The 11,367-nt window shown below is 39.9% G+C and overlaps 1 long non-coding RNA gene across 2 annotated transcripts; it reads left to right on the top strand.

The window, feature by feature from the left end:
* Window positions 1-5,431: 5,431 nt before the first annotated feature.
* Window positions 5,432-10,430, top strand: LOC133224709 (uncharacterized). 2 transcript variants are annotated; one of them, XR_009728948.1, is made up of 4 exons: window positions 5,432-6,236; window positions 6,682-6,792; window positions 9,810-9,948; window positions 10,026-10,430. It is a non-coding gene; the product is annotated as an uncharacterized LOC133224709 (long non-coding RNA). The 2 variants fall into 2 exon arrangements; XR_009728942.1 differs by having other exon boundaries at window positions 9,810-10,430.
* The last annotated feature ends 937 nt before the right edge of the window (window positions 10,431-11,367 follow it).

The raw sequence follows: 11,367 nt of genomic DNA on the forward strand, positions 1-11,367 counted from the left end.
GTGAACTTAAGGTCTGCTGGCAAGCTAGGATGAATCAGAGTACGGCAAGATGTGAGGACCATGTGTTTGAGGGCATCCACTTGGAGAAACTTATGGAAGGGTTGGGAGGAAAATAAGTTATCAGGTTTTGTGGTTGCTGTGTCTGCACATTTTCACAGTGATTATCTTTTGCTATCAGTATTCAGGAACAGTAATTTGAGGTCTGCCCTAGACATCAGGGCATGGTGGCTAGGTAGACACAGATCATTTTAAGGCAAAAGGCCGCAGTAAAGACAGAATCATAAAACTACCGATTTATCTTTATAACATCTACAAGAATTAAATATCACTTCACTGTATGCAGTCAGCTGTTGCATAATTTCAGTGTCTTGTATGCTACATAATAGCAATTGAGACATGTTACTAGAACTAGAAAAGTAATTTTAGCAAATAGAATGAGATAGAATGATGACAGACCAGGATATACATACGCGTACCTTATAGCTCTGAAAAAAAGATAACAGTAAGAACTTAAATGTCCATAAATAATAAGTATCATAGTTTTGATGTTGATCTGAAAGCTGATCTAGAACACAACATCCTGTAATGCTTAATAAACAGTGATTTAGCATTTATTTCAGAATAATACTGTTTTTTCACTTGCATTGAGAGACTTCCATCACATACAACTGTTCTTAAGGTATTGCAGACGTGTTAACATTTACCTATATTGCATAAATAGGACTAAAACACAAGCCACAGACATGTGACTCAGAGTGGAATGACTAAAGAAAATAATCTTTCGGGTACCTACCTGATTCATAGAGATGAGTTTTAGCAAGTAAGTCTAACTTCATTTAGTAGTCATACACCTAAAAAGGCTGATTATATAAAACAAGGTTTATTAATAAAACAGAAACTCTAACTACAGTTTTTACAGATTAAAAAACTGACTAATCCACTGAGAAATCAATTAAGACAATCTCACCTAACTTCAGCTGCCTGAAAGGTAGATATGAAAGTTCATATTATCTATGTAGTTTCCATCTGCAGTCAATGGAAAGATCCAGATGGAACCAAAAGTCCAATCATCTTACTCTGTTTTTACTATTAAGGACTTGTCTTTGCTGATTATAAACAGAGACAGAATTTGATTTTTAAACCAGGTAGCAACTGGTCATATGGTGCAAGTGAGAATAATCCTGTGCTAAGATTCAGTAACTGGGGTGATAACAGAACACAGACAAATAATGTTAGTTTTAGGGTTTTTCTTAAGAAGACACAGGGTAAGGGAATCTAGTATTTCAGGCACAGTATGCAGGTTCATACAGTATGCAGGTTCATACAGTAAGCATATTCACACTGCAGGAATGTTTCTCTAGGTTGGCTAATGCAAAGTAAAACGTAATGTTTGACAGAGACCAGTACCATTGAATCTTCTTATACTAGCAATATTACCACTTGGAGTATTGTCATCTTTTCCCCTGGTGCAAATTTAGGAAGATATGTGTTCAGTGCTCAAGGTAAGAGATGTCCTTGTTTCCATGTGGGTGAACTAATGCACTTCAGGTAGATCTAACACAGAGATACAGTTTCCTTCAGGATACTACGCAACTTTGCCACACTCACCATTAAAAATACTTTGCCAAGAATGTTTTTTATAATGAGAACCCTATAGAGATTTCCATTTATAAATTATAACACTTAAGATACAGAAGAGACCTCCATGAAAGAACAAGTAACACAGAGGACTGTGGGAGAGACAAAATAGAAAGTGGACAGGCAGTCAAAACTTCTTATTCAGTATAACAGAAATAACATATACGGTAATAAAAAAAAAAATCTCTTTGAAAATAATCATGGTGGAGAAAGAAATACAGATGATCTTGTCTTGGCTGCATTGGTTTCTAGATTCTGACTTTTGGGATTCCTGATGTAGGCATCCATTTGGAGTGATTAGAAATTTTATTATGTCTCTCAAAGGCACAAGTAAAGGCTAGAAGCTACTAAAATTATTTCCACAATGATTCTTTGACTTGTTCATGCTTAGCCAAAACACAAACAATATTCAGCTATCAGTGGAATTAACGGAAACTGTGCCTTGCATGACAGCTTTTGATTAGATTGCACTTTGTCCTTTTTTACTTTGAAGCATTTGAACCTAAAACATCTAGGAAATTAAAAGCAGCTTGCTGAGGAAAGAAAGTGGGGAGGAAGACAAGAGGAAGGAAGGGAAAGAAATATTTTTTTGCTGTTTTCATAAATTAGGCATAACACCTAAATTAGTTTGACTAACTCTACATATTTCTGTGTCTGGAAATACCTATTCTATGCAGGGGTTCAACCAGTATTTTTTAAATTCTTTTATTTGTTACACTGCCAACAGCACGGGTAGTTACTACTGTAACATAACCCTAGGTAAGATTTGTGAACTCTGTATGATTTAGCTGAGACTTGTATTTGTCTCAGAAGTCATCCGCTCCCTCCCTGTGGTGTAAGATCTTCCAGACTTGCCTGGAGCCTTCTCTTTATCTGATTTTGAAGACACAGTACAGACCAGATTTTTGTCTGCCAACAATGAAGAAAATTATCAAAATTGTTTCGCAAAATAAAAAGGAACTCGATACCTAAATATTCTTCTTTGTTCTTTAATGATTTGGTCCTTCTTCGGTACCTGAGGATATTTACAGACTTGCATCATTGTGCAGATCAAAGGGAATATAAATATCAAACAGCTTATCACATTAAGATGTGGTAATGTCTCCAAAATTAAAGGAAAAATGCAACTATGAGAAAGAATACTCTGTCTCTCATTTCCGAGCAACCTAATGTTTCATAGGCTAAGAAATACAATGTTATGTATTTATTGATCTCTTTACAGGTTAATTATTCCTATTATTCTAAATTTAAAAAGCTTTTGAACAGAGGTGACATTGATCTGCTTGTATTACTGCACAAAGATTGATTTTCAGTTTAAAGAAATTGTATCCAAAATGGTTTCTGAGCTTTTGTGAATTAAAGCTCAATTCCAGGAGGCCCATACACTCTTTAAGTCATAATCTTCATTAAATGTTGCTAAAATCCTCTTACAGCAAGGGACACTTAATTTTCTTAGCTTTCAGTAGCCCTGAACCAAGTTCTATTTCAAGAGTTGCCACTTAGAGGGCCTAAACAAGATGGAGTTATGGCCAACAAGAACCTTACAAAATCAACAGGAACAGACACACAGTCCTGATCTAGGATTGAATAACCCCTTGCAGTGATATAGCCTAGGGACTGCCAGGTTGGGGAGCAGCTCTGATAAAAATGTCCCAGGGGTCAGGACGGACATCAAGCAGGACATAAGCCAGCGGTGTGCTCTGGCAGGTACAGAGGCCAAATGTGTCCCAGACTGTATGAACAGGAACATGGCCAGTCAGTTAACAGGGGAAACTCCTCATCTCGTCAGCCCTCACTAGAGCACACTGAAATACTGTGGTCCATTCTGAGGCCCCAGTACAGGAAAGACGGGGCTGATTCAGCCTTGAGAAGGGCTGGTTCAGGTAACAACCTAACAGTTGCCTGTGAGGGGCTACAGGGGAGATGAAGCTGGGCTTTTCTTAGAAGGGCATGGTGGGAGGGTGAGTGGCAAGAAAAGTGAAGACTAGTAAGAAAGCCCTTCCATTAGAAGCCCAGGCAATCAGTGTCACCAGCTGCTCAAGGGAATTGTGTAGGTTCCCTCCGTCCTCAGAGGGTTATGTATTCCAGCTGGAAAAAGCCCTGAGCAGCCTGATCCGACTATGGCTCTAAGCAGCACATTGGAACAGAGACCTCTAAAGCTCCCTCCCAGCTTGAATTAACCTTTTACCCTCTTACCCGATGTCACCATGATGATTCTATTTAAGAAATAATAATTATTAAGAAATAATAGTAAACTCATATTACTAACTAAACATTTCTAAATAAACCCTTTTCATATCTTAGAAAAAATAAATCTCATAAGTCTTGTTGTAGAAGATCCTGATTACAAGTCACATATCTAGTTTTCCTTGTTGATTATGCTTAATATCTCAGTTCACAGATCTTGAGTGATATATGAAAGGAGCTTCGCAGTGGTTTTGCAGGCTAAGAAAACTAAGGTTGTGCTATTGTTTTCTAATCCAATCTCTCCTCTGATGCAAAGGTTTTATTAACTGCCTGACCTGCTGCTATTAGTCAATATGCATTGAAACAGTTTTGACTGCAAGCCCCATGTAAAAGGAAAATCACATTCACTGCAGCTTTTTCTCATTCATCAGTCAAACCTGAACCAAAGGAGCATGTTGCCTTTCCTGGCCTTGCCATGTTCAGTGACAGTGGGCCACCATTAATCAAGCTGATCTGTCAGAACAAACACAAACTTCAAAGAAAACCAGTTTTGTGGCTGACAACAGCCTAGCCATGTGCCTTGCTAGGAAGCTGTTAATGGGCTATGGTAAACTTAATAAAAATGTGAATTATTTGAAGGAGATACTCAGGGGTCATTCAGGCAGACATACCACCAGTGGCGAGGTAAGTTTCCAAGCCTGCAACTCACTAGTAGCTTTCATTTAAGTTTTGGTTTCCGTGAAAAAAACATGATGTCTGATTTGTGCACACTGCTCAGGGGAGCTGGAAACTATTGCACCATCTATCTTACAGCAAAATCAATGAGCAAAATTACCTACGGATCTCAGGGCTTGAGCTACAACTCCAGAAAGCTACTTGTGAATAATGGACAACTTCTAAAAATCTGGATGAGCATGTGCAAAGCCTCTCTCAAATCAGGCAGTGTGGAGGGCTCTTCCCCTACCCAAGAGCAGAGGTGGGGTACCTGTGCAAAAGCCACTGATGGTGATGTCCTGCTTGTTCTGGCTCAGGTGTCCTGCCATGAGACCCATCTCACCCACACCTGAGGTGAGGGACGAGGTGCTGCAAGGGGAGCTGGGGTGGTCTTCTGAATCATACAGGCATACTCTGACAGGTTTCCCAAAGGCGGCTGAAGTAATAGAATCATAGAATAGTTAGGGTTGGAAAGGATCTTAATATCAAGTTCCAACCCCCCTGCTATGGGAAGGGACACCTTGCACTAAACCATATCACCCAAGGCCTCTTCCAACCTGGCCTTGAACACTGCCAGGGATGGAGCATTCACAACCTCCCTGGGCAACCCATTCCAGTGCCTCACCACCCTAACAGGAAAGAATTTCCTCCTTATATCCAATCTAAACTTCTCCTGTTTAAGTTTTAACCCATGACCCCTTGTCCTACCACTACAGTCCCTAATGAATAGTCCCTCCCCATCATCCTTGTAGGCCCCCTTCAGATACTGGAAGGCTGCTATGAGGTCTCCACGCAGCCTTCTCTTCTCCAGGCTGAACAGCCCCAACTTTCTCAGCCTATCTTCATATGGGAGGTGCTCCAGTCCCATAGCTGTAGCACCCACAGGGTCTGCTGTAGCACACACAGAGATGGACATCTTAGTGTCCAGACATGCCTTCCTCCCCACAGCTCATTGCTAACCAGCACCACGGAGCCACCACTGCCTGCCAGGGCAGTGGGGACAGCAGCTGAGGCCTGGGGGTATTTGTCTCACCTCAGAATTTCTCCCACCCCCTGGCCCCTTGGTGCTGCAGTTCCCACAAGAGTTATCAGCTGTGAAAGACTGTATCTGTTATTTTGTTTGTTCGCCATTTCTTTCATGTAGCCTGTTGTGTTCCTGTCCAGGGTTGTGGGTTGTCAGTAGAGGAGGCCATAGGCTCGGCTTGTCCTTGCTGCGAAGGTCGAAGGCTCCTGATGGAGCAAGGGGCTGAGCCCTCCTCCTGGGGGAGCATTGTGTAAGGGGTTGGCAGAGGGGCTGGGGGGACTACTGTGAGGAAATGACCAAGTGAGGAGTGAGCCCTGAGGCACAGCAAAGCTGGCCAACCCACAGGAAGGAGGAAGAAGCAGGTACACAGCCAGGTGCCTCAGAGGGGAGAGGAGACAGCCATGGGCACCTGGCTGCAGCGGCACTGAATCTGCCACAATCCAGCCAGCCCCTGAGCGGCTGGACTTGAACAAGCCACAAGAAAAGACTTGGTCTGGAATGCAAGGTGAGAGAATCAGTTCAGGGTGCTTTTACTTCTCTTTCTTCTGTTTGACAGCCTTGTGCAGCTGGGAGTTGCTCCGACTACAGGTGAGATGGTGTACTCCTCTGTGAGGCCAGGCCCTGATGCGCCCCTCCTCAGTTTTCCTCAACCATGAACAATCTTCATCCCAAGGTATGAAGCACTACAGGAAAGGTCAATCTCCTCTGTCCTACATCCACCATCATCAGACACATAACAGGAGGTGTATCTCCAGCAGGTTATGTGTATAGTGTGTATTCAATTCAAATAAAATAGCCCATATTTAAGAATTGAAATACTTGAAAATCTGGTTTCTATGGGATGCACAACAGAATTCATGGGGTGAAAAAAAAATCAGCTTAAATGTTTATTAGTTTAAATAAACCTTAATTTTTAATGAAGGGGGGAAAGAGGGTGGCAGTTATACTAGTTCTTTGTGCAGAACAGCATCATTTCTGGTTTGGATTAGTAGTGAGTGATTTCAATAGGTTTTAAAAGAAAATAAGTATCTTGAATGTGGTTTTCCCTTCTCTTTTTTTTTTTTCCTATTCTTTTAAAAATACTTTGCAGAAAGTTAAAATATCAATTATATTTTTAGCCTGTCAGCTCTAATAAGGCAGAGCTAGAAGAGCTGGTGTCACAAAGAGTACTTGGAAATAGCTTCCTTTAAAACAGAACCATTGAAACAGAAACATATGCCAGAAAACAGGTATGTTCCCGGACAGCTTAAAAGAAACAAGATCTCAACTTTCAAAAAACCAGAGAACTGTGAATAAACCTCATTTATGGCAGCTTGAGTAAAATAAAGAAATTTGTGCCAAATCATTTTTGCCTAAGCTACATGTAGCCATTTAAGGACAGTATTGCAAAAACTAAATATTTGTCTTCCTTGAGACTAGCTATGTGATATTTCCTGCAGCACAAAGAATCTAAAGATCCGGTATTAACTGGAAAATGGTCTGACATTAATCCAACTTATGCAGCTTTTTTACTCAGAAAAAATCTTTTAAAATGTTAAAGTAATATTTCATAGCTGCAGATGCAACTATTTACTCAAGTTCTAAGGAAGACTAAATGAATCATTAAAAGAAAGAAAAAAACCAAACCCAACAAACATGCTTTTCAGCAAGGCTCACAACCTGGGAAAGATCAGCTGCCTGCATTTGAGAACAGATTAATTTATCCTTAGCTAATTACCCTGTAAGGTTCAGCTGAGCTGCCAGCACCACTAACAATCAAGACATACCACAATGGATTGTTCTGTCTGTTTGATAAACTCATTCATTGCACATACTGATTTCTGGCTGTGCATGTACAATATAATTTACCCGGTCAATAGTGCTACTACTCATCTATTCAGATTATTTTCTGCCTTTTTGTTCTAGCTTATTATTTTCAATCTGGTTTTTGTATCATTCTCTCTAGTTTGAGGAGAAGTCTGGCAGTCAAGACCAGTATGTTCTAGCTCTTGCTCTGCTGATTAGTATTTGTATGGTTTTAGTATGGTTTTAGCATAATTTTAGCAGCTCTGACTTCAATTTGCCCATCTGTAAAGCTGGAATAGTACTTAAAAGTCTCTGGGGATCTTCAAGCATAAAGTAGTTCTCACAGTGAAACTACACACAATGCAAAGGGACATAAAACTTCAAGAAATACAATGTGTCCATTTAATTGTAAGGTGCCATGGCAAGCATACAGTTGAATTATCTAAAATATATACAGATGTAAAAGTCATTGTTCAGCATGAAGTCAATATTTGACTTGCTGTCTTTTCAGTATATAAAGCGATAAAATGAACTGAAAATTTCATGGGAAGAGTTTGAAGATCATATAAGTTTTCTTTTTCTTTTAAATTATCTAATAATCTACATATAAATATAAAAAATACTGAAGTCTTCATTACTTCAATACTGTAAATAGAGTTGATCTTTTGTGACATAACAATGAATAAATCACACTCTTTTTAAAACTACTCCTTTCTGCAGAATCAGTGTGTGTTTTCATTGATACCAGCCAGTCACTACTGCTGGCATTAATGAGAATCAAATCAGATCCTTTATACTGCAAACTTAATTGTATGCTGAATCTTAGTCGAAATAAGCAGACAGCTTGCTTTAAATCAAGGTACGTAATTAACTGGGATATAAATTCCTTAAAAAGCCAGTCCTTAGATTCAGAGAAGCATAAAGCCTTTTCAGTTTAATTTCTGAATTTAAACAGTAAGTTAAAAATGAAAAACAATTGATTTAAAGCCCAAGGTAAAATATATCTTGCTACCTACAGAATAAGAACGGGCAGTGCACTCTTTTTGGGATGGTAATAAAACTAGAAACTAAAGATGCTTCTCACTGTGAGCAAACAAAAAAGTATTGCTTATTAATTGCAGCAAAAAGGAAACTTTAGAGAACTGGCTTAATTGTGACAGTTGCAGAATCTTAGGCAGAATATGACTTTCATTAACTTATGTGATGGCTGTGACTGGACATAGAAAAAACACATGCACATGAGAGTTGGAAAGAGATGTTTATTTACTACAGCAACCTTTGTCTGTCAAGGGGGAGATGGAAAAATTTTCCATATCATTAATAGTACTTCAGCGGTTAAAAAAGAATTTCCTTGACCACTTCCTCCTTTCTTTATCTTTTTTTTTTTTTTTCCCAAACAAAACTTTCTGCAAGATAAATATATAGTAGAGATCTCAAGAGATATTATGTTATTAAGTTTCTGGCCTGACATCACCCCTTGGTTTTCAACAAATGAAAGTTTAATATGACATGAGGATATGTGATATTAAATATGACAGTACAAAATATTTCACACATGCCTTATTGGAAAACTATAATACCATAGGTTTCATAGATTATATATTTCTTGAAAACTGGCGTAAAAGAATTGGGAAAATAACTGCGTATTCATCTGATTGCATTCCCTAGAACATGACATTTAAAGAAAACCAGTTAATTAGTGTGAGGTGAAGTCTGATCAGGCTATATTGGTTCAAGCTTGGAGGAATGCCACAGAAATCAGTCTAATAGCTCAAGAGTCATGTGGCACAGAAAAGAACGGAATTTGGTACACAAAGTTCTTTTTTTTTTTTTTGCTTTTCTTCAGGGACACCTATTTATAACTCCCTTCTCATCCAGCAGCCTTGGCTATCATTTTAGTCATCAATACAGTTTTGTAAACATCTTTCCCCTGAGCAATGCAGCATTGTCTTGAAAGCTGAAAAAAAAAAAAGAAGAAATGTACAGACAAAATAGCTAGGAATTTCTGTAGTCTTATCTTCAAATATCCTGAGTTTCATGCATGGGCAGTTGGCAGCTCAGGAAATAAAAAACCCACAAAACCCCCACAAAACCAAACCTTGCCTGTAAGTACAGCAAAGTACTTACAGGCAGCAGGAAGCAAGGTGGCTTTTCATAACCATGTTGAGTTAAAAAAAAAAAAAAAACCCAAACCAAGAGCAGATTCATCATGTAACCTATAGAAGGAACTCTTTTCTCACCAGATTGGTCATGTACTGGAAACTCCAGAACAAGGAAGAAGATGCATAATAAAACAGTGACAAGAATCATATTTTGTGCTGTTACTCCCTTTTTTGTCTGAAGACAACAGCTGCCATCTGAAAATATAAGCTCCTGAGAGCTGCAGGTATTTCTGAAAGTATAGGCTGAGGCTATTGAACTTTCTTGCATCATAACAATTTTATGATCATTTTTGTTACAGGAAAGGAAGAGGGGGGAGATTTGCCCTTTATGTGAGTGTACACCTGGAGTGTACGAAGCTCTGCCTGAAGATGGAAAAGGAGCTGTTGGAGAGTTTATAGGTTAGGATCAGAGAAAAGACAGCCAAATGTGACAGCATAGTAGGTTTCTGCTATCTAGACAGAAAGAAGTGGGTGAAGCCTTCTACAGACAAATAGTAACAGCCTCACATTCACAGGTGGTCCTACTGGGGACTTCAACCACCCTAATATCGGGAGGGACAATACAGCAGGACATAAGCAAACCAGGAAGTTCCAGGAGTGCATTGACGATAACTTACTCAAAGTGATTGAGGACCCAACAAGGACAGGTGCTGTGATGGACTCAACAACAAGGAGTAGCTTAGCTGCAGTGACCATGAAATGATGGAATTTAGGACCCAGAGAGGAAGGAGTGAGCAGGGCAAAAAGTGTGATCACAGCCATGGACTTCAGGAGAGCAGACTTTGGTGTATTCAGGGATATGCTTGCAAGAGTCCTGTGGAATAAGGCCCTAGAGGGAATAAAAGCCCAGGAAAGCTGGTTAATATTCAAAGATCACCTCCCCAAGCTCAAGAAAACTCCATCCCAACAAATTAGAACCCAGGCAAAAAAAGCCAGATGTCCTTTTTAGACAAAAAAAGTAGCTCCTGAGCAAACTCAAACACAAAATGAGGAAGTCATACTTGAACAACTTGATAAAAGTGTGTGATGAAGTAACTGGCCTCATAGATGAAGGGACAGGAAAAAAAGCCTACAACACTATGCCTCATAAGCTCCTCATAGACAAGGTGTTGACATACAGGCTGGATGAGCAGATGGTGGAGTGGATGGAAAGTTGGCTGAATGGCCAGACCCAGAGGGTGGTGAACAGCAAAGCAAACTCTAGTTGGAGGCCAGTGACTAGTACTGTACCCTAGGGGTTAATACTGTGTTCAGACCTGTTTTGCATCTTCATTAATGAGATAGATGATGGGGCAGTGTACCCTCAGCAAGCCCGCAGATGACACCAAACTGGGAGGGGTGGCTGATATGCCAGAAGGTTGTGCTGCCATTCAGAAGGTCCTTGACAGGCTGGAGAAATGAGCTGACAGGAAGGTTCAAGAAAGAGAAATGCAAAGTCCTGCACATGGGGAGGAACAACCACATGTATCAATATATGCTGAGGGCATGTAGCTGGAAAGCAGCTTGTCAAAAAAGGCCCTGAAGTTCTGGTGAACACTAGGGTGAATGTGAGCCAGCAATATGTCTCTGCTGTGAAGAATGGTATCCATGGCTGCGTTAGACAAAGTGTTGCCAGGTCAAGGGTGGTAATCCTTCCATTTTATTCAGCTTTGGTGAGATCATACCTGTAGAGCTATGTCCAGTTCCGGGCTCACCAGTACAAGTACATATTGGAAAGAGTTCAACAAAGGGTCACAAGGATAATTAAGGGACAGGGGCAACTCACATATGAGGAAAGGCTGAGCAAACTGAGGCTGTTTAGCCTGGGGAAGAGAAGGCTCCTTGGGGATTCATATTAATATTTATAAATACCTGAAG

This window comes from Neopsephotus bourkii, unplaced genomic scaffold (assembly GCF_033783945.1).
Source record: "Neopsephotus bourkii isolate Nb327-2 ecotype Australia unplaced genomic scaffold, CSIRO-AGI_Nbou_v1 NB_30, whole genome shotgun sequence".
Lineage (NCBI taxonomy): Eukaryota > Metazoa > Chordata > Aves > Psittaciformes > Psittacidae > Neopsephotus > Neopsephotus bourkii.